Consider the following 20524-nt stretch of genomic DNA (forward strand, 5'->3'; position numbering starts at 1 on the left):
TTTTTTTTTTTTTTTTTTTTTGCTTTCCATTTGCTTGGTAAATATTCCTTCATACCTTTATTGTGAGCTTATGTGTGTCTTTGCATGTGAGATGGGTCTCCTGAATACAGCACACTGATGGGTCTTGACTCTTTATTCAATATGCCAGTCTGTGTCTTTTAATTGGGGCATTTAGCCCATTTACATTTAAGGTTAATATTGTTATGTGTGAATTTGAACCTGTCATTATGATGCTAGCTGGTTATTTTGCCAGTTAGTTGATGCAGTTTCTTCATAGTGTCGATGGTCTTTGCAATTTGGTATGTTTTTACAGTGGCTGGTACTGGTTTTTCCTTTCCATATTTAGTGCTTCCTTCAGGAGCTTTTGTAAGGTAAGCCTAGAGGTGACAAAATCTCTCAGCATTTGCTTGTCTGTAAAGGATTTTATTTCTCCTTTGCTTATGAAGCTTAGTTTTGCTGGACATGAAATTCTGGTTTGAAATTCTTTAAGAATGTTGAATATTGGCCCTCCACTCTCTTTTGGCTTGTAGGGTTTCTGCAGAGAGATCCACTGTTAGTCTGATGGGCTTCCCTTTGTGGGTAACCCGACCTTTCTCTCTGGCTGCCCTTAACATTTTTTCCTTCATTTCAACCTTTGTGAATCTGAAAATTATGTGTCTTGGAGTTGCTCTTCTTGAGGAGTATCTTTGTGGTGTTCTCTTTTTTTCCTGAGTTTGAATATTGGCGTGTCTTGCTAGCCTGGGGAAGTTCTCCTGGATAATATCCTGAAAAGTGTTTTCCAGCTTGGTTCCATTCTCCTCGTCACTTTCAGGCACACCAATCAAACATAGGTTTGGTCTTTTCACATAGTCCCATATTTCTTGGTGACTTTGTTCATTCCTTTTCATTGTTTTTTTTTCTAATCTTGTCTTCATGCTTTATTTCATCAAGTTGATCTTCAGTTTCCTATATCCTTTCTTCTGCTTGATTGGTTTGGCTATTGATACTTGTGTATGCTTCACGAAGTTCTTGTGCTGTGTTTTTCAGCTCTGTCAGGTTATTTATGTTCTTCTCTAAACTGGTTATTCTAGTTAGCAATTCGTCTAATCTTCTTTCAAGGTTGTTAGCTTCCTTGCATTGGGTTAGAACATGCTCCTTCAGCTCAGAGGAGTTTGTTATTACCTACCTTCTGAAGCCTACTTCTGTTAGCTCATCAAACTCATTCTCTATCCAGTTTTGTTCCCTTGCTGGTGAAGAATTGTGATCCTTTGGAGGAGAAGAGGCATTCTGGTTTTTGGAATTTTCAGCCTTTTTACACTGGTTTTTCCTCATCTTCGTGGATTTATCTACCTTTGGCCTTTGATATTGATGACCTTCGGATGGGCTTTTTTTGTGGACGTCCTTTATGTTGATGTTGATTCTATTCCTTTCTATTTGTTAGTTTTCCTTGTAACAATCAGGCCTCTCTGCTGCAGGTCACTGGAGTTTGCTGGAGGTCCACTCCAGACCCTGTTTGCCTGGGTATCACCAGACGAGCCTGCTGAACAGCAAAGATTTCTGTCTGTTTCTTCCTCTGGAAGCTTTGTCTCAGAGGGGCACCCACCAGATACCAGTTGGAGCTCTCCTGTATGAGGTGTCTGTCAATCCATGCTGGGAGGTGTCTCCCAGTTAGGAGGCACAGGGGTCAGGGACCCACTTGAGGAGGCAGTCTGTCCCTTAGCAGAGCTTGAGCACTGTGCTGAGAGAGCCGCTGCTCTCTTCAGAGCAGGAAGGCAGGAATGTTTAAGTCTGTTGAAATTGTGCCCACAGTTGCCCCTTCCCCCGGGTGCTCTGTCCCAGGGAGATGGGGGTTTTATCTATAAGCCCCTGACTGGGGCTGCTGCCTTTCTTTCAGAGACGCCCTGCCCAGAGAGGAGGAATCTAGAGAGGCAGTCTGGCTACAGCGGCTTTGCTGAGCAGTTGTGGTCTCCACCCAGTTTGAACTCCCTGGTGGCTTTATTTACACTGTGAGGGGAAAAACACCTACTCGGGCCTCAGTAACGGCAAGCGCCCCTCCCCCCACCAAGCTGGCGCTTCCCAGGTCAACTTCAGACTGCTGTGCTGGCAGTGAGAATTTCCAGCCAGTGGATCTTGGCTTGCTGGGCTCCGCAGGGGTGGGATCCGCTGGGTTCCATGGGTGGTAGACCACTTGGTTCCGTGGCTTCAGCCCCCTTTCCGGGAAAGTGAATGGTTCTGTCTCCCTGGCATTCCAGGCTCCCCCGTGGTATGAAAAAACTTCCGCAGCTAGCTTGGCGTCCGCCCGAATAACTGCCTGGTTTTGTGCTTGAAACCCGGGGCCCTGGTGGCGTAGGCACCCGAGGGAATCTCCTGGTCTGTGGGTTGCGAAGACCATGGGAAAAGTGTAGGATCTGGGCTGGAGTGTACCGTTCCTCACAGCACAGTCCCTCACGGCTTCCCTTGCCTCGGGGAGGGAGTTCCCAGACCCCTTGCACTTCCTGGGTAAGGCGATGCCCCCCCGCCCCCGCTTCTGCTTGCCCTCCATGGGCTGCACCCACTGTCTAAGCAGTCCCAAGGAGATGAGCTGGGTACCTCAGCTGGCAATGCAGAAATCACCACCTTCTGCATTGATTTTGCTGGGAGCTGCAGACTGGAGTTGTTCCTATTTGGCCATTTTGCCAGCTACACCAGGACCATATCTTTTGATACCATTTAAAAAGTTATAATCAATTATTTTTATTCTGAATGATAGAAAGCTCCATTTTCATTAAAGGTAGGGAAGTGCAACAGCTTTGAGGACCAGGATTTAAAACAACAACAAAACCCCAAAACCCAAAAAACCTTAGCAGGGAGATTTTACGATTGGTCTTAGACAAACTTACCAAGCAAGGATCCAGTCTCAATTTTCTTCAATGATCTATTCTGTCCTGGCACACAGAAACATCACAAGGTTCTTTGGGTTGCTGGACATATCCCCATCCTACCGTACATAGTTTTATGTCACTTTAGCTAGGTTTCTTGCCTCAACAGAACTTTCTTCTCTTCTTTATTTTCTGACAGTATTTTCTCTGTCCCTTCTACCTCTTGCCTGATATCATCTCATCTAAAAATGAATTCTTGTGAATTCAGTGATGAAGACCATTCATATTTCATTCAGTGTACATATTACAGTTGCATTTATGAAAGCTTTGTGGATCAATGCCTAACCGCAAGGATTGTTTCTAATGATAGAAATTTCAGGTTTATTTAAAAGATACTGAATTTTGAAGACCTTTCAAACCACACTGTAGAGGTGGCTGCATATTCTATAGAACATTATGGCTCACCGTATGTCTTTCATTAGTTATCTTCAAATGAAAGGGTGAGGTCATGTGACTTTGGCCTACTGCTACATCATGCCAAAACCAGGCTGTTTACAAACTTTGAAAGAAATTCAAAATAGTGATTTTACTAAGCTAACCACATTATCTTTTCCAATCTCTAGAATCACAATAGATTCAATAGATTGAAATTGTCACTATTCCACCTTCTAAGTCAAGTAACTTGGAAACTCTAACGTTAGGAAAGCTTGTTTAGGAATATTCTGATGGATACCTATACTGGCCCCTCTCCAGTGCCATCCACCCAAACATAAAAGGAGATGCTGGATGTGTTGTTTTGCCAAATATATTGTGGACCAGAGTTCTACCAAGATTAACTTGAAACAGCATTATTAATGGCGGCGTCTCAAGGAATGAGTAAGTTGCACTCCATAACTTTATAAAATTTTATAACCCATCAACGAAATCGCCTGAATTAGTTGACTTTATTGTTTGTTAAATGCTTGACAGCCAATAGATTTAATACATTGTTAATTATCCTATTCTCCTTAAAATAGTATTTTCATTTTTATAACCAAGAATATTTAGAGGATAATTAGAAATCCGGTAATGTGAATTGTAAATTATGTGTAATTACAATAAAACTACTGAAGAATAACACACATTACTTATAAATTGTAACACTGTGATAAATTAAAGCAATTACAGGTAAACCAATAATGTTCTTTAATTAAGTAGTTATGAATGAGAATTTGTGCTTTGCATTTACAATAACCTATAAGGTTGGAGATTGCATTTATAGCTTCTGCAGAAATCGATTGCACTCTGCTGTGATACTTTGCTAAGAATAACTTCTAAGTTCATTACTGTCATTATGCCATTATCATGTAAAAACACCCAAGACTGTTAAATGTAAGTGTGCTGACAACCAATCAACCATGCTTCTTAATATAATTATAATTATGTCACTATCTCTTCTTCTGCCTTTATGAATCTGAGAAAAAGTTCATATTTCCACCAGTCTTCACCATTGGTTGCAAAGGAATAGAAGACGCTCTGTCACACACTTCCCGAAAATACTATTGTATTTGACACTAATAAGGCTATTCATTCTCATAACTATCTTACTTCAACCTGCCATTTACAAGATTATAGCAATATTTTTATGTTGCCACATCTGTTTATTATTTTATATATTGTTACAAGGTTGAGGTAACTCCTTGGCATGTTCAAGTTGCAATCAGTGTCACAGTATGAGTAGAGAAGAGACCCCAACAGACCATCTCTCCATTTTTAATTCAAGTTGTGTGTCTTGTGTGTTCAAACAGGTCTCTGGAGGAGAAAGAGAGCTAATACAAATTGGTGAGAAGGGGAAGAGTTGGGAGGTTCAAATGAAGAGAAATTGTTGATCAAGCTTATTTAGAAGATGAATATCTTAAAAAAGTAAGGAAAGGATTCTGAATTATTCAGGTATATCCATGTTATTAATTTGCTTTGAGGCAGTAACAACGAACAGTTCTCCAACAAGTAAGGAATGATTAGACTAGTAGCATAACATAATATTCCAAATACAGTATTTTGAATATTCCTGAGTGATATACCCAACCAGGGGAAGTCATGTGCATGGTAAAGACTACACATATCAATGATGATGTCGGGTCTGATATTTCACCCTGCATACAAGCGAGTAAACTAGCCAATTAATGCTTCCTGGATACGGGCACAAAACACAAGACTCCTGGGTCAGAAACAAAGGACTTCGGCACTCAAAGCTCAGTCAGCAGCATGAGTATCATCATGTTTGTGTTTGTTTCCTTTGTCCCTTCTTCAAATCTCATGGGAGTGATGTGGAGGGGCCCAGATGGATGCTACACTCACAGTGGATTTGCCTGGAGCCAGGGAACACTGAATTTGGGGAATCCATTGCTTTTAGAGCAAGCAGTAAGAAAACAAGATCTTTGTTCCAGAGAGAGACTTGACATCATCTGTCTAGGTTGCTCTGGAAACATGACCCTGATAAACAGCCCCAGAAAAGAGCCATCAGCGCTTTGCATTCTTGATAAACCCAGTAAGACATGTAAGAGCCCAAGAGACTGAGGGGGGCACTGTCTTTCCCAACAATTAGCATAAATTAGTATACTCACTCATATAATGAGTGTACAATTAATATACTCAGGAGTTTGGTGTACAACTAGGTACAACAGTTTTTACCCACTGATTTTAAGTTCAAAATTCTTTTCCTAGAACCATGCTTACCTCCATACATGAAAAATTATTTTAAATGACACAAGAAACTCCTGGGAGGAGGTATCTTTTGATCTACTTCTTCACTGTATTGCTCTTCAGATGATGTTTCCAGTCTATCATTTCTTTTGAACCACTCACTCACACTGTTTCCTTTCCTGTCTTTATTCACTTCTTATCCGATTAACTTTCAAATTGTGCTCTTAATGAAATGGTAGTTTAATATGTTTGTTTACATCTTGATTTACTTGGTATATTTAATAGTGGGGGCTAATAGCAGGCTTTGATAAGCCATTTAGTACAAACTTCTTAAAGAAAATGCAGAGCATTTGAAGACATAGTGTATTTTTATTCTCTATGTCCAAAGTCAATTTTCAGGTTTTAATTAGTTTTGCAGAATGATCCGCTGAGCTTTTTAGGCAATGAGGCCACAGTTTAATGTGTCCCCAGACTTTATGATGTCCAAACTCTAAAGTTTTCTGTAGCTGGCCCCCAACTCTTTGCCAATCTTTTTTCATGAAAATTGTGTTGTTCTCCGCAATGCATATGCATCTCTTTTATTTGGATGAATAATTTTCTATATTTCATAGTGAACTTGGTGGTCCTGCACTCCAATCAATTGTGTCACTTCATTGATAGCACAGGACTAGGAAGGGCACTTGAAGGAAACAATGTCATAGTTTCCTTCTCCTGCCACCTTTCGACGTAACAAACTGTAGTTCCAGGCCTTGGGGTAAAATCTCAAGTAATCTCATGCTTTTAAAGATTACTCTCAGGTAAAAAGTTAATGGCCCCTCAGGTTTGGTTTTAAAAAGTTGAATTCAGTGTCAAACCAAAACCTCAAATCTTTCTCTAATTTTTTTCTTGCCAATACACCAGCCACACACACACACACACACACACACACACACACACACACACTTACACACACACCTGCTTTGCTTCTGCTGGGGAGGAACCCTGTGATGTTTGTGTAGCTCACTCCCAGCTCAGCTCTTTCTGTTCCAGTAGGCCACCAAGTTGGTGCTGGAAAAGTCAGACATCAGTCTCTGGGTTCCTGAGATACCAAAGACACACATTAAACATTTTGGGTGACTGTGTTTAAGTCCTCCTCAACTGGATTAAGGTTACAGGGAAACACTCCCCTGCCTGGTATCATGGTACCACAACTCTCCAACAACTTCCCAAAGGAATTCTTATTCTCTCACATTGGATCAGTCTTCAATGTCTGTTTCCTGCCTTTGAGGTGGTTTGGCACCTATGGCATTGTATCTCAACTGAAAATTCAATATATGCGGAAGAAACAAAGTTAACATCCTATTAAAGTTGCCTTTTTGTATTGAATTATTTTTTGAATTTATTACTTACTTTTTGTCACTCTTACTACGTTGCAAGCCTTTGGAGGAATAGGGTCCATTTCTGATACTTTTTCTTTGATCAATGAATTGAGATTGTCAATTTATGTACCTTCAGGGACAGAGGAGAATATGAATGTATACATGAATGAAGCAGACAGATAGGAAGAAATGAGGAGAATTAAACTTCTTTTTTTTTTTAAAGGAGAAGTCTAGCATCTAGAATTTTATGGAAATCACTGATGTATTAATTGAAAACCTATAAACACATTAAAGTCATGTCTGCCCAAAGCCAAAATAATCAGTACATTTAATTTAATATAACAAAATAACTCCATTATTGGGAATAAATGAAAATAATAATTAAATATTTGACTTTTAAACTTGTAGTTAGTAAGTTTAATTGATTAAATAATTTGGAACTCTTTTACCACCTGCTCTCTCCATTAAAAAATAGTCTTTCCGGTAGATGAGAATGAATGAAGAAGGTTAATGTTATTCTTCTACGGTTTTAGGTTTTATGAGCAATTAAAAATTATCCTACCCTTCTGGCTTTTGAGAAGTCAGTTTTCAATAACACTGTCCCTTAACAGGTTTGAATTGTTTCCAATTTGTTTTCTAAATATGTTAAGGAAAAGCCATTAAATATTATTATCTTTATTAATGGTTAATTTTACTGTTTTAAATGAATATGCAAATTTTATTAATACTATTCAGAAAGCCATGAAAAAATTATAATTCATGAATGAAAAATTAAATGTAGCAAACTAGTTATTTGAAATAACTTTCACCCACAAATAAAAGGCATTGTCCAGTGCTTTCCTGTAGGTTAGTAAGGCCATGAAAGACTTTTGGAGAGAAGAAACTGATGAAAAGTGAGAAATAGAAAAGTAGCCCAAGAAAATATTTTCAGAGTATAATAACAAAATTAAGGAGTTGGTTAGAAGTCTGAGGAACAGGCCAGGTGCAGTGGCTCACGCCTGTAATCCCAGCACTTTGAGAGGCTGAAGCGGGTGATCATTTGAGGTCAGGAGTTTGAGACCAGCCTGACCAATATGGTGAAACCCTGTCTCTACTAAAAATACAAAAATTAGCCAGGTGTTGTGGTGGACACCTGCAGTCCCAGCCTCGCGGGAGGTTGAGGCATGAGAATCCCTTGAACCTGGGAGGCGGAGGTTGCAGTGAACTGAGATAATGCCGCTGCATTCCAGCCTGGGCCACAGAGCAAGACCCTGTCTCAAAAAAAAAGAGGAAGTCTGAGGAACTATGCTGAGATGCTGAGATGCTGAGATGCTGAGCGCTGCGTCGGGAGAGGCGCTGAGAGCTCCTGAACTGATGGGTAGGGTACTAGTACAGGACTTTCCCTCCCAGCTCCAACCAGGAAGCTTTCTTCCCACTTCTGTGATATCCTGCTTCTTCTCTGCCCTTGAGGATTTTATCTCCAGGAAACAGATGAGAAAAGGAGCAATTACATTTCATTGAATGCCTACTTGGAAAGTTTCTGGGTTTCATTAAAAGTAAAACAAACAAGAAAAGAGAGATGCTTTTAAAATTAATACATGTTACATGCTCTAGATAACTGGGGTAGTGCCACTGGGCTGTTTCTATCGATCCCTTTTATACTGTTCTACTTTTCTTTTTCCTATACCTACCACCTTTGAATACACACTATAATATGCTTATATCTGCAGTTTACTCTTTAGGTTCTGTAACTTTCTGCCAAAAATGTAAGCTCCACGAATGTAGGGATCTTTGCTTGCTTTGTTTGCTGATGTGTTTCAAGCACCCATAAGAGTGCCAGGCACATAGTAGGTGCTCAATAAATATTTTTAGACTGTTCTATAGAGAATGCATAAGATAAAAGGAATGGCAATATTGGGAGATACTGTAGCTGACCTGAGAAAGGATTTCTTTAAAATCAGGAAAGACAGAAAATCAATGGAACATGTTACATATTTTTTTTATCAGGCCTCTCAAATTACTTAGACATAATCCATCCAATAAATTTCAAGTCCCACTGCTTCTACTCTTTTTGTTTGTTTGTTTTTAGACAGAGTCTCGCTGTTGCCAGGCTGGATTGCAGTGGCGTGATCTTGGCCACTGCCACCACCGCCTCCCAGGTTCAAGCGATTCTCCTGCCTCAGCCTGCCAAGTAGCTGGGATTACAAGCAGGCATTACAACGCCCAGCTAATTTTTGTAATTTTAGTAGAGATGGGGTTTCACCATGTTGGCCAGGACAGTCTCGATCTCCTGACCTCGTGATCTGCCCCCTCAGCCTCCCAAAGTGTTGGGATTACAGGTGTGAGCCACCGTGCCTGGCCTGCTTCTACTCGTAAAATACATCTCAAACACAGCTCTCCATTTCTGTTTGTGTCATACTTTCAACAACCCTTTTTCTAGATGTCTAACAGCTTCCTTGTCTTTTCGTCTCAGGGCCTTACATCAAATAAGTCATGTTCAACCATTCACAGGCTTGAGCCGATTTATGTATTACTCTTCTGTGTTAGACACGGAGATAATGTTTATTAGCCGGTTTTACATAGTTCCTGCTTTCATGGAATTTACAGCTTAATTTGGCAGACAGGCATTACCAAGTAATGATCCAAATATGTATAGAATTACAATTCTAATTCGATGTTGGAAAGGAGAGTTTACCTTGAAGGTATAACTAGGGGAACTCATCTAGCCTAGAATATCAGAGGATAATTTCTTCCTGAGAAAGTGATGTGTATGATGAGATTTGAGAGAAAGGGGGGCATTTCCCAAGGGAAGAATGGGAGAGAGCCTTTTTGGGGGAACAGAATATGTTAAACCCCTGGGCTGGGAGGGCTGAGGCACCATCATGAGTTGAAAATCTGCTTGGTTGAAACCAGGTGATGCATGACTTGAAGGGGCCTGATATGGATTTTAGACTTTATTCTAACAGCGGTGAGAAGTCACAGAAGGATTTTACTTGAAGAATAAACTTGACCCAAATCTGTAAAATCACACTGCCTGTATTGGAGTTTTCTTCAACCCTCAGTGGCTCCCTAGTGCCTGCTGGGTATGGATCTTAATAATATCTTAGCCTGTAACTCAAAATTGTACATGTTACTCATAGAGTTTAATTTTTGCCTTTTCCAATGATACACACTGGACTACCTCTGGCTCCCTGAACCACCTTCCTGTCCCTCACAGTCAAACTTCTCTGTTCCCCTCCCCTCCCTTCCCCTCTCCCCTCCTCTCCTCTCCCCTCTCCTCCCCTTCCCTCCTCTGCTCCCCTCTCTGCTCCTCCTCTCTCCTTTCCTTTATTCCTTTCTTTCTGATGGAATGCCTATTCTGCCTTCTTGGTTTAATATATAATCTGGTCCAAATATATCATTAGATTCAGATCAATTATTGTCTCATCTTTTTCTTTGAATCACTTTTACAGCATGTATAATATTCTCCTCATGGAATAGTGATTTTCTTTCTATCAAAGTTCCATTAAAATATCTTTTCCTTCAGGACTATATCTGATTCTTATTTGATATCTCGTAAGAAATTCCCCATGCTGAGCACATTATAGCATGTGCTTCGTGGGTATTTGTGAAATACAGTATCTAACACAGTCTTCCTGAATCCAAAGGAAAGTGCTGGAAACATTCAGAAGATTATTGAAACTCTAAAATATAACAGTGGCCTTTTCTTTCTCAGCCCAAATTGGTAAAGGAGCAGGATGAAATATGCCTATGTGAATGTAAGCAGCATTCTGGCTTCACTTATCTACGAATCCAGCCCAGACTCACTCTAAGTCACTTTAATTTTGCCTTTTAACAGTGGAAAGTGCCTTGTCCTCCTGATCTCCCACTGTGGCCTCCAACCACTGACAATTTTTATTTCATGGAAAAAGCAGGAGACTGAGAGAAAATGGCCTAGGATTCAAACTTGACTTATGTGACTAAAACCAAACTCTAAAACCCTTCAATTTGGCCTGATCATCTGTAAATGGACAGGTTACAAGGCTTGTAATGCTAAATAATGAGCAAAGATACATAACCTATCCCAGCACCTGGTGGATAAAAGGGGCTCAATGATCGTCAATTCACTTATGGTCTCCTGTCCACAGTCTCCTGGTTCGGTTGCAAATTTGTCTCTTTTTCTTCCCAAGTCTCACTTCACCATCTTTGTTATTTATATCATTCATCCTGTCTTCTTCAGGATGTAGCTTCATTAACGATCTCTTCCTTTCCCTCTCCCAGCGTTAGCCATCGTTTCCCTTGACTTATTCCTTCTGTTCTGCCTTCAAACATGCTCAGCTGTCTCCATTCCCAAACATCTTATATTTTAGCAGCTATTTTATGCATTCGTTCATTCAAAAGTAATGAAAAACAACATGTGTGGACAATGCTAGGTACTGGGGCTGTAGGAATGAATATAATACTGTCGTATGTTTTGTGCCACATTAGGAGAGACACAATATATAAAAAAATCATTATTCAGTTAACATGATCTAGTAACCCAGTAGCAGTCCCTGAAAAGTTCTATGGAAGCATTGAGAGGAGGTATTCATTTTGCCTGGAGGATTAGGGGTGTCCTCACACAGGAGGAGATACCTGAGATAGGTTGTAGGCCATTGGTAGAGATTAGGAGGTATTTTATTTTGAAGGGGCAGCATTAGCAAAGGCAAAAGGTATGAAAAATTCAGACCTGCTAAAGAAGGGCAAATAATATACAGTTGATTGTAGCAAATGGTATCAGTTGAGTGTGACCTCAATTGGGAGATATTTGAAGTCCTCAGGCAACGGGAGCCATCAAAACATTTTAACCAAAGGCGTGATATCACTAAATTTGGCTTTTAGAAAGATAACTTTGGGTAGAAAGAAGGATGGTTGAAGAAAGGAAAGGTTAGAAGTAGAAAGTGCAGTTGAGAGGTGATTGCAATAGACAAGGCTAAGATGTGATTTGGCTTTTGCTCTACCACCATCTCCTCCATTGAACATCACCAATCACATTGCTTCTCAGCCTCCTGGCTAAGCTCAAGTGCGAATATCACCAATTACATCCTATGGACTGTAGGATACAGTAAATTCCTCTTCAAAATTTAGCCTGTTAACTACCTTTAAAATTCAAGAGAGAGAAAATTTGTTAAGTACAATGAGTTCTGAGTTCCTCTTCAAAGAACCAATATGTCAGTATGTTCAGCTTCCCTGTTCTTTGTTCTCCATTTTAAAGTTTGACTTCCTTGTTCTTTACCCTCCTTGCCCCTAGTTTCAGTAAACAACCCCCTCCTAGCCTCTATCACCTGTTCTGTCCTTAGGTATCCTTAGTCACCTGTTCTGTAACTGTCCCTCCCACCAAAACTACTCACCCCACCACTCCAGCTCGTACCCTTGCTCTCTTTAAAATAGCCATTTGGAATTAGCTTAGACTCTGCGGTCTAACACTAGCCAATAGGGAAAAGACACAGCAGTAGGGACTAGCTGGGTTAAGAATAAGACCCCCTTTCCCTTCCTTGTCTGGTGTGCTCTTGCCATTGCCCCATCCGCAAGATGCACCCTTCTATAGAAGTAAATTGCCTTGCTGAGAAACTTCTGCCCAAGTGCTATTTTCACTTGGCAGCACTGAACATTTACTTCCAACAGGACAAAATTCAATGGCACCTTCTCAGTCCTCAACTTCCTTTGTTTGCAAGGTATATTTTATAACTCAAATCATCCAGTTCTTCTCAGATCTCCTTCCTGTCTCGGCTTCTATGTTAGTACACATGGCTCATGAACGTTATCACTCTTTCATTCCTGCACTGGTTCCTGCTTCAGTGAGAGGGACAGCTCATCTTGGTCTATTTTCTTGTCCTCTCTGTGTTGTTTTGCATATATTCCTATCCTCACCCATGTACTCAAGTATCCTTTCTAAGCAGAGTAAAATCAAACATGTGACCCTTGTGCTGTTACTGCTTTAGAGCTCCATTTATGCATTTCCGAAGGTCTGCTGGATATTTCTGCACAGAAGCCCTGCCAGCTCATTGACTTCAGCATGCGGTAACTCTACTTCAAACTCACCTTTCCTTGCATCTTGCCCAATAGTGCCACCTTTCTTCTTATCTCTCAAGTAGAGATTCAAAATCCCGAGCTTCACCTCTTATTTTTCTTTCATCCCCTGCAACAATCTTTTTAGAGATAGTCTTGCTTTGTGGCCCAGGCTGGAGTGCAGTAGCATGATCTCAGTTCTTTGCAACCTTCACCTCCTGGGCTCAAGCGATTCTTCTGCCTCAGCCTCCAGATTAGCTGGGATTACAGGCTAACTTGTATTTTTAGTAGAGACAGGGTTTCACTGTGTTGACCAGGCTGATCTCAAACTCCTGACCTCAAGTGATCCACTCATCTCAGCCTCTCAACATGTTGGGATTACAGGCATGAGCCACTGCACCAGACCACCTGCACCAATCTTACAAACCCTCATGTTGCCTCTTCCTGAGCAATGCTTCTTCAGTCATCTCACTCTTTCCATTCCCGCTGCTACTGTTCTAGCTGTACTTATTTTATTGACTCACATCACATGTATCACTATACCATTTCATATTAGAGAAGTTTGTATATGCTCATCATATTCTGTAGACTTGAAGCATCATGAGGGCAGCATGTATCAGAGCTTGGAATGGAAATTCCTAATGAAGCTTGGAGACCTATCGTATCAGAATCCTGTCATGTAAGTTTATCCAACTAAGTTGTCAACTTTCCCTTGCCTTTTCCTCTTCCTCATTCCTGAAAGCTCCAATGTGGAATTTGAGCTGAAGATTAGCCCAGTGCTTAAAATCACAATAGCTTAAATAGCTTTGTGGCCCTAGCCCACCTCATCTCTGCTTTTATTAAAGTACTAGGTTTCTTCATTTTGGAGACAGTATCCCTCGTGTGTGATCCTGAAATACACTTGAGGCACAAAGATTCTGTGTCTTGTGATTTGTAGCAAGATGCCTTATTTGTCGTAGGCCATAATTATTTGCTGAATGACTAACAATTTATCTAATCTAATTGATTTCTACGCCACTGATATTTGTTTGTTATTTGTGTATTTCAATGTACATAATTATTGAAACATTAGCAAGTATTTTCTGCCCATTTTAATGGCTCATTACCTCCTATATCATGTTATATACTGGTTTATATAAGAACATCTGTGTCTAATATATTCCTGTAAATCATCCCTGTTCATTTTCATAAGGATATTAGACTCAGCAAATATGTGTCATGTGGATTTTTATGTGCCAGCCTCTAAACATCACAAAAACTTCCCAGAGCCAGAGATAACTGCACTGAATCAGCTGTTCCCAAGTTTACTTTTAACCATTGCTCAAATTAGATATCTATGAGCTCCCCTTAGAGTCCAATCCCAGGCTGCCAGCTGCTCCAGATGTAAGGAGTTTTTATAGCCTTCAAACACATTTTATCTGTCATCATTTTCATCAGCACGAATATCTTTCTCTTTATCCTCTCTCATAGAACCTGGTAAACAAGGAAAGAAAAACGCTTGGCTGTATTGTAACTCCAAAGAGGCCAGTCTGTGGGGGAAAAAAACACAACACAGCGTGTCTTTCTTTGCATCTCTTTCCATGTGGTTCTTCAAAGGTTTGTCAACCACCACCTTAATCCATTTATTGAAGACACCCAATTTTCCAGATGACCTTTTCTTTGGAATTCATTGGAAATGCAGCTTGAAGTGATAGAAAAGAAATGAAGAATGCAGGAGGGTTTCAGTGCTAATTTTGTCTCTACACATTAACTGATCATGTGTTCTGACCAAATTACCCACTTTGTCTCATCTGTAAAATGGGCAGTGATTTTGAGAGGGTTAAACATGAAAAGGATTATAAAGTTTTAAATAAAATAAGCTACAAATAAATTTACATACCTTTTGATCCTAATCACAGAGTTGGGATGTACTCAAATAAGTTTTCCAAGATGTAAAGTAAAAGGATGCGCATTGAAGCAGCAATAGCAATGACAGTAGCCAACAACTGGAAACAGCTAAGGAAACTGTGAAAAGGGAGCTAGAATGGAAATGACGAGATAGCCATATCGTGGGATATTACGGAGTCACTTTTTAAAAGTTGTGTGGTTTTGCATAACTTATAAGGAAATGTTTCCAAGGAGTAGTATTAAGAGTAAAAAGTGAGACCAGGCACAGTGGCTCACACTTGGACTCTCAGCACTTTGGGAGGCTGAGGCAGGTGGATTACTTGAGCCTAGAAGTTCCAGACTAGCCTGGATGACATAGTGAGACTCCTCTCTAAAAAAAAAAAAAAAAAAAAAAAGTCACTCTGTCGCCCAGGCTGGAGTGCAGTGGCACAATCTTGACTCACTGCAACCTCCACCTTCCAAGTTCAAGTGATTCTCCTGCCTTAGCTTCCCAAGTAGCTGGGACTACAGGTGTATTTTTAGTAGAGGTGGGGTTTCACCATATTGGCCAGGCTGGTCTTGAACTCCTGACCTCGCGATCTGTCCTCCTCAGCCTCTCAAGTGCTGGGATTACAGGCGTGAGCCACCGTACCCGGCCTATATATATATTTTATAAAGAGCAAAAAGTGAGGTATAGAGCACCTATTTAGCATGTTATAAGGTATAAATAAGAAAAGAATGTGTGTGCACATAGGCTGCTATATATATGCACAGATATATTCTGGACTAAAACATAAAACTCATAAAATGACCAACTTAGAACAGAATAACTGAGGACAGGAAGGTGTCGTTACTTTATGTGACACGTGTGTCTACATTTGCAAACATTTTATTTTCTTTATAAAAATAGCAAAAGCAACATGAATAGTATAACAATGAGACTTTTTGATATTCTTTTGTATACATTTGTTTAAAAAACTAATATATAACGTGGAAATAAATGTAAAAAATTCTATAAAATTTCAGTGGATATACTGACATAAAAGATTGTTTTGTCGTACAAAGAACATCAACATTCAGTCATAGACTCAAAGAAATTAAGTCTAGAAGATGTGCTGCTTGTAGTGATTTGGTATTATGTAGGTTAATGCTCTACACTGTATTGGGGAGAATATTTACGTAATCAGCTTTTATCAAGTACCTGCTGTTTCCTTTGCCCTCGAACACCTAGTGTGTAGGCATAAAAGGATGGGAAGGCATCTCTTGTTCATTGCATCATACTGCTTTTTAAAATCTAAGAAATAATTCTAGATGATCCATGAACAAATATAGTGTGATGTGGGTGGGGAAACTCTCCCCAGCTGTGCAGAGGCAATGAGCATGTGGATCGGGAAGAACAGCAGCCGGGCTGAGTCAGCACGTCTGCCCCCTGAGTTGTTGGGTGTGGCGGCTGGACCTAGGGAATTCTAATGATTTACCCAAGGTGAGCTAGATGAGCTGAGGAGGGACTGTGTCTCTAATCATCCCATTTCAGTATGGGACTTTATGTGTGGCAACAAACATTCTGTGGTCAAGATGTGGGGAACAGACCCATCTGATTTAGTCCCCACAATACCAGAGAAGGTATTTATTTAATGAATAAAGGTATTGAAAATCACAGAGATTAAATAATTTTCACAAAGACACAGGGCTAAATGATAGCAGAACTGGAATTTAAACTGCTGTCTGACTCACTCCATTGTTTATGGCCTTAATGACAGGAGTGAAGATCCATAAGTGGGGATTGATAAGGTAGGGAAAACAGTCAGCTGAAGGCTTGTTAAAACAGTCGAGAGAAATTCTTCTAGGTGCCAGCAGAACGACAGTAAGAAATGAATTCAGAAACGGAAGGCAGAAGTCAAGTTGGAAAACTAGTGAAATAAAGATTTCCAGGAGACTCTATGGAGCTAGCCTATAAACATTATGTTCAAACATTCTAATACCTATACCAAATAGTGGGAGTATTAATAAAAACCTCTACACCTCGCTTGCACTTCTTTTTCCCACAGGTCAAATCTGCAATCCACTTTAAGGTTAATGGCTGTGTCTTTGAGGTATATTTAGTGCGTTCACCTTTTAAGGATCACACACATAACTATGAGAACCTGATTTATCACCTGTACTGTGTAACACTATCTTTTACTCCAAACGAAAAATTGAACTTCCTACAAACTCCATAAAATGCATATTAAAATATCATGCACAGGGTGAATAAAAATTTTATATAATGACAGGTTTAATTTTGTTTATTCTGTTAGCATCTATTCTTGAAAACTAGGCCCCGAATTTCTCTATTTATGCTCCTAAATTCAGAACAGTCTAAAATGTCATTTTATTATTCCTTATATTAGAGTGCTTAAAATTAAAAACATTCATCAGAAAATTGCTGTCTTTAAAATGTATCGCCCAATATGGAATGTAAATATTAAATTTAAATATTTTAAAATTAAATTATTATTTAATTTATAATTGCATGAGTGTAGTGTAGTTGGGCTACGTGTGGGTGGACAGCTCTGTTCTCAGGCAGAAATATATCCCTTAACACCACTTTAAAAGCCACAAACCAAAAACCTTCAGCTGCCAGACTGAGGACAGAAAGGTTACGGAAAGCCAAAGGGAAACTGTCACTACCAGATATTTCAAATCAGTCCCTAATTATTGAAAGTCACTTTAAAATATACGGGCACATTGAATTTTCAAAACTGCCTTTATGGAACTAACAACGTAACAATCAACTGATTTTTTTTCCGCAAAGAAACTATAAATAAATGCAAAGGAAGAAAGGATGGAATAAGACACATACAGTGACTTGCACTCCCAGGTATGAAATATACACATACAACCATTTGATTTAAAAATAGAACTTGTATAGCTCAGCACTCTAGTCAAAAATACACGTTGTCTTAATAAGATGGTAACAAACCCCTATGTGCAAGAAATAGACAATATAAACTTCATATATGATGCCAGCTCTAGTTTGTAAATAGGAAGTACTTCTTTAAATGTGTAGAGTGTCTCATGCATTTCAGAACATTTCACTTTCATTGTTTTGTCTGAATCTTGAAACATGGAGGTACCTTTCTACTCATTCAAGCACTTGGCCTCTTTCAGGGTCTGCACAGATCTACGATTCCTGCGTTGGCTGCCCCAGATGGGAGTAATTCTCCCTCCTCTGGAGCCTGTGGGGTGATGGATCCCATAGGGCAATGGCGCTGTCTTGTGTTTGCCTTTCCTTCCTTCCTTATGATGTATCTCTGAGCTGTCTCGCATGTCACCCTCTCTCCTTCTTCCCTTCTCCACATCTCATCCTTTCACTGTATAATACCCAGCACAGGACTCTGGCCAGGATTTACAGCCAGGGTGTCTGTGGGCTGACACGTCTCTGTGTCCTGGCCTGCAGACAAGCCTTCTGTGGTCTCTCGTGCTTGTCCATGTTTACCTAACATTTAAAACCTTGGGATATTTCATATAAAAATCTGAATTTCTAGTTTCTTTTGAGGAAGTGGAAGATTTGGCTACTCTGGTCCAGTCTTACTTGATGGCAGTGACTGGCTAGGGACATGTGGGAGCTTCCCGTTCAGGATTTGCCCATATACTCCAACTTGCCAGGGTCCTCCTGCTCCTTGTCGCACCCTTACTTTGAAGCATCATCATGAATTAGTGACTATACCATTTTTTTCATGACAGAGAAATACTATCTGCACTCTGATTTCTATTAAAAGTGAGTTGACAGGCTGGGCAGAGAGGCAGACAAATCACCTGCGGTCAGGAGTTCGAGACCAGCCTGGCCAACATGGTGAAACCCCATCTCTACTAAAAACACAAAAAATCAGCCGAGTATGGTGGCGGGTGCCTGTAATCCCAGCTACTGGGGAGGCTGAGGCAGGAGAATCACTTGAACCCATGAAGCGGAGGTTGCAGTGAGCCAAGATTGTGCCACTGCACTGTAGCCTGGGCAACAGAGTGAGACTCCATCTCAAAAAATAAAAAATAAAAAAGTGAGTTGACAAAAGAAAGCAAGAAGAAGCCTAGTACAGTGGTGGCACACGCCTGTAGTCCCAGCTACTCGGGAGGCAGAAGCAAGAGGATCGCTTGGGCCCAGGAGTTCCAGTCCAGCCTGGGCAAGATAGCAAGACCCATCTCTGAACAAAACAAAACAAGAAACAAGAAAAGGAAGAAAGGACACTGGGTGATTCCCAAACTGTATCCTTCATTTTCAATATGGCTTGGCCCTGCTGAAATTTGACTTTGTGCTCTGTGTTAAAGAGAGAAACTTAGGAGCACACAGTCTGTGCTTCATCACTTACTTCTTAACTGTGAAGCCGATCCTTCTGGTTTCTCATCTCAAAAGGAGAATCTGAGGTAGTTTTTTCTTGAGGATTAAATAAGGGAAATAAGCAATAACTATCACTCCTGGATAATAATGCTTACATGTGCATTTTTGGCCTACAAAGTAGATAAACTGAATGTATCTAGTCCCCAATTTGTTGGAAACCATTGGGAGAGTTCTCTCAGACAGGAGGAGACACTTGAACAGAGTTTGGAATATGAACTACATTTTATACAGCAACTTAAATTTCCATCTGACTGTCCACAACCCCTATAGACCACTGGAGTGCTTCCTCACAGACTTACTATGCAATGCTGGAGAATCCAGACATTTTGAGGAAAACAGTTGATGAACTTCTTAACAGAATCACATTGACAGCTGCTTACCATTTATACACACCTTCCCAAATTGCCCTGTCTGCCATTTTATCTAGTGCCTTCAGGGCTGGAATTACTATGGAAAGTTGTTTATTGGACAGTCTGCTTTTGAGAGAGAACAGAACTTGCTTGTCACAGTTACTAGATGTAATGAAAAGCAGGAGAAATTGAGTAAAAAAGTATGTACCACCCAGATCTGAAGAAACTGCTGTTCTGAAGCTGAAGTTGGAGCAATGTCATCCTGCTGAGCTTGCACTTAATGTAATTATGAAGAAAAGGAAAGGCTGTGGAAGATAATGATGATGTCTCAAAGAAATACAGACAGGAGGAGGAAGAGTAGACTGATGATGACCTGGTAGACTCTCTCTAGCCATTTCAAGTTGACTTGTCAATGTTAACCAACTAATCAAGAGAATTAGGAAGCATACTAGGCTTTTAAGGTGAGCCATGGTTGTGCCACTGCACTCCAGCCTGGGTGACAGAATGAATGAATAAATAAATAAATAGTATATCATATGAAAACATCAAAACATATTAAATATTTCTATTTGTTATTTAATTTCTTCTTTCATAGTAGTTCATGTAAAAGAAAACATCTTCAAAAGAGCCAGGAAAAAAAAAGCTGAGCTCATTATCTGCCACATAGTGAGTAGGTGTTGTTACTATCCCTATCATGTGTGACATTAGGAAATCCTTTAGAACTGAGCTCTTCCATGGGATCACCTCAGCAGCTCAAGTTAGATTTGCCCAGCAGCTGGAATTCATGAATCAAGACTGTGAGTCATGGTCTAATACATATTTATTAGATGCCTACTATGTGTCTGGCACTGTTGTAGATACTTGGTATCTATATTGTAAACAAAGCAAATCTAGTCCCTGGTCTGATGAAGGCTTACCACCGGTAAGTGAAGGAGATAACAAATACATACTGAAATATGCGCAATTATGCCAGGAACAATATGTGCTGTAAAAAATAAGCCAAGGCAGAAGAATAGAGAAAACACAGGAGCATGTACTATCTGTATTAGT

At 40.1% G+C, this 20524-nt stretch overlaps 1 pseudogene; it reads left to right on the forward strand.

Annotated features, from left to right (window-relative positions):
• Positions 1–19865, forward strand: part of LOC108516740 (cyclin-H pseudogene) — a 27130-nt pseudogene extending 7265 nt beyond the window's left edge.
• The last annotated feature ends 659 nt before the right edge of the window (positions 19866–20524 follow it).

Source organism: Rhinopithecus bieti, unplaced genomic scaffold (genome assembly GCF_001698545.2).
Source record: "Rhinopithecus bieti isolate Rb0 unplaced genomic scaffold, ASM169854v2 scaffold_38004, whole genome shotgun sequence".
In the NCBI taxonomy this organism is placed as follows: Eukaryota; Metazoa; Chordata; class Mammalia; order Primates; family Cercopithecidae; genus Rhinopithecus; species Rhinopithecus bieti.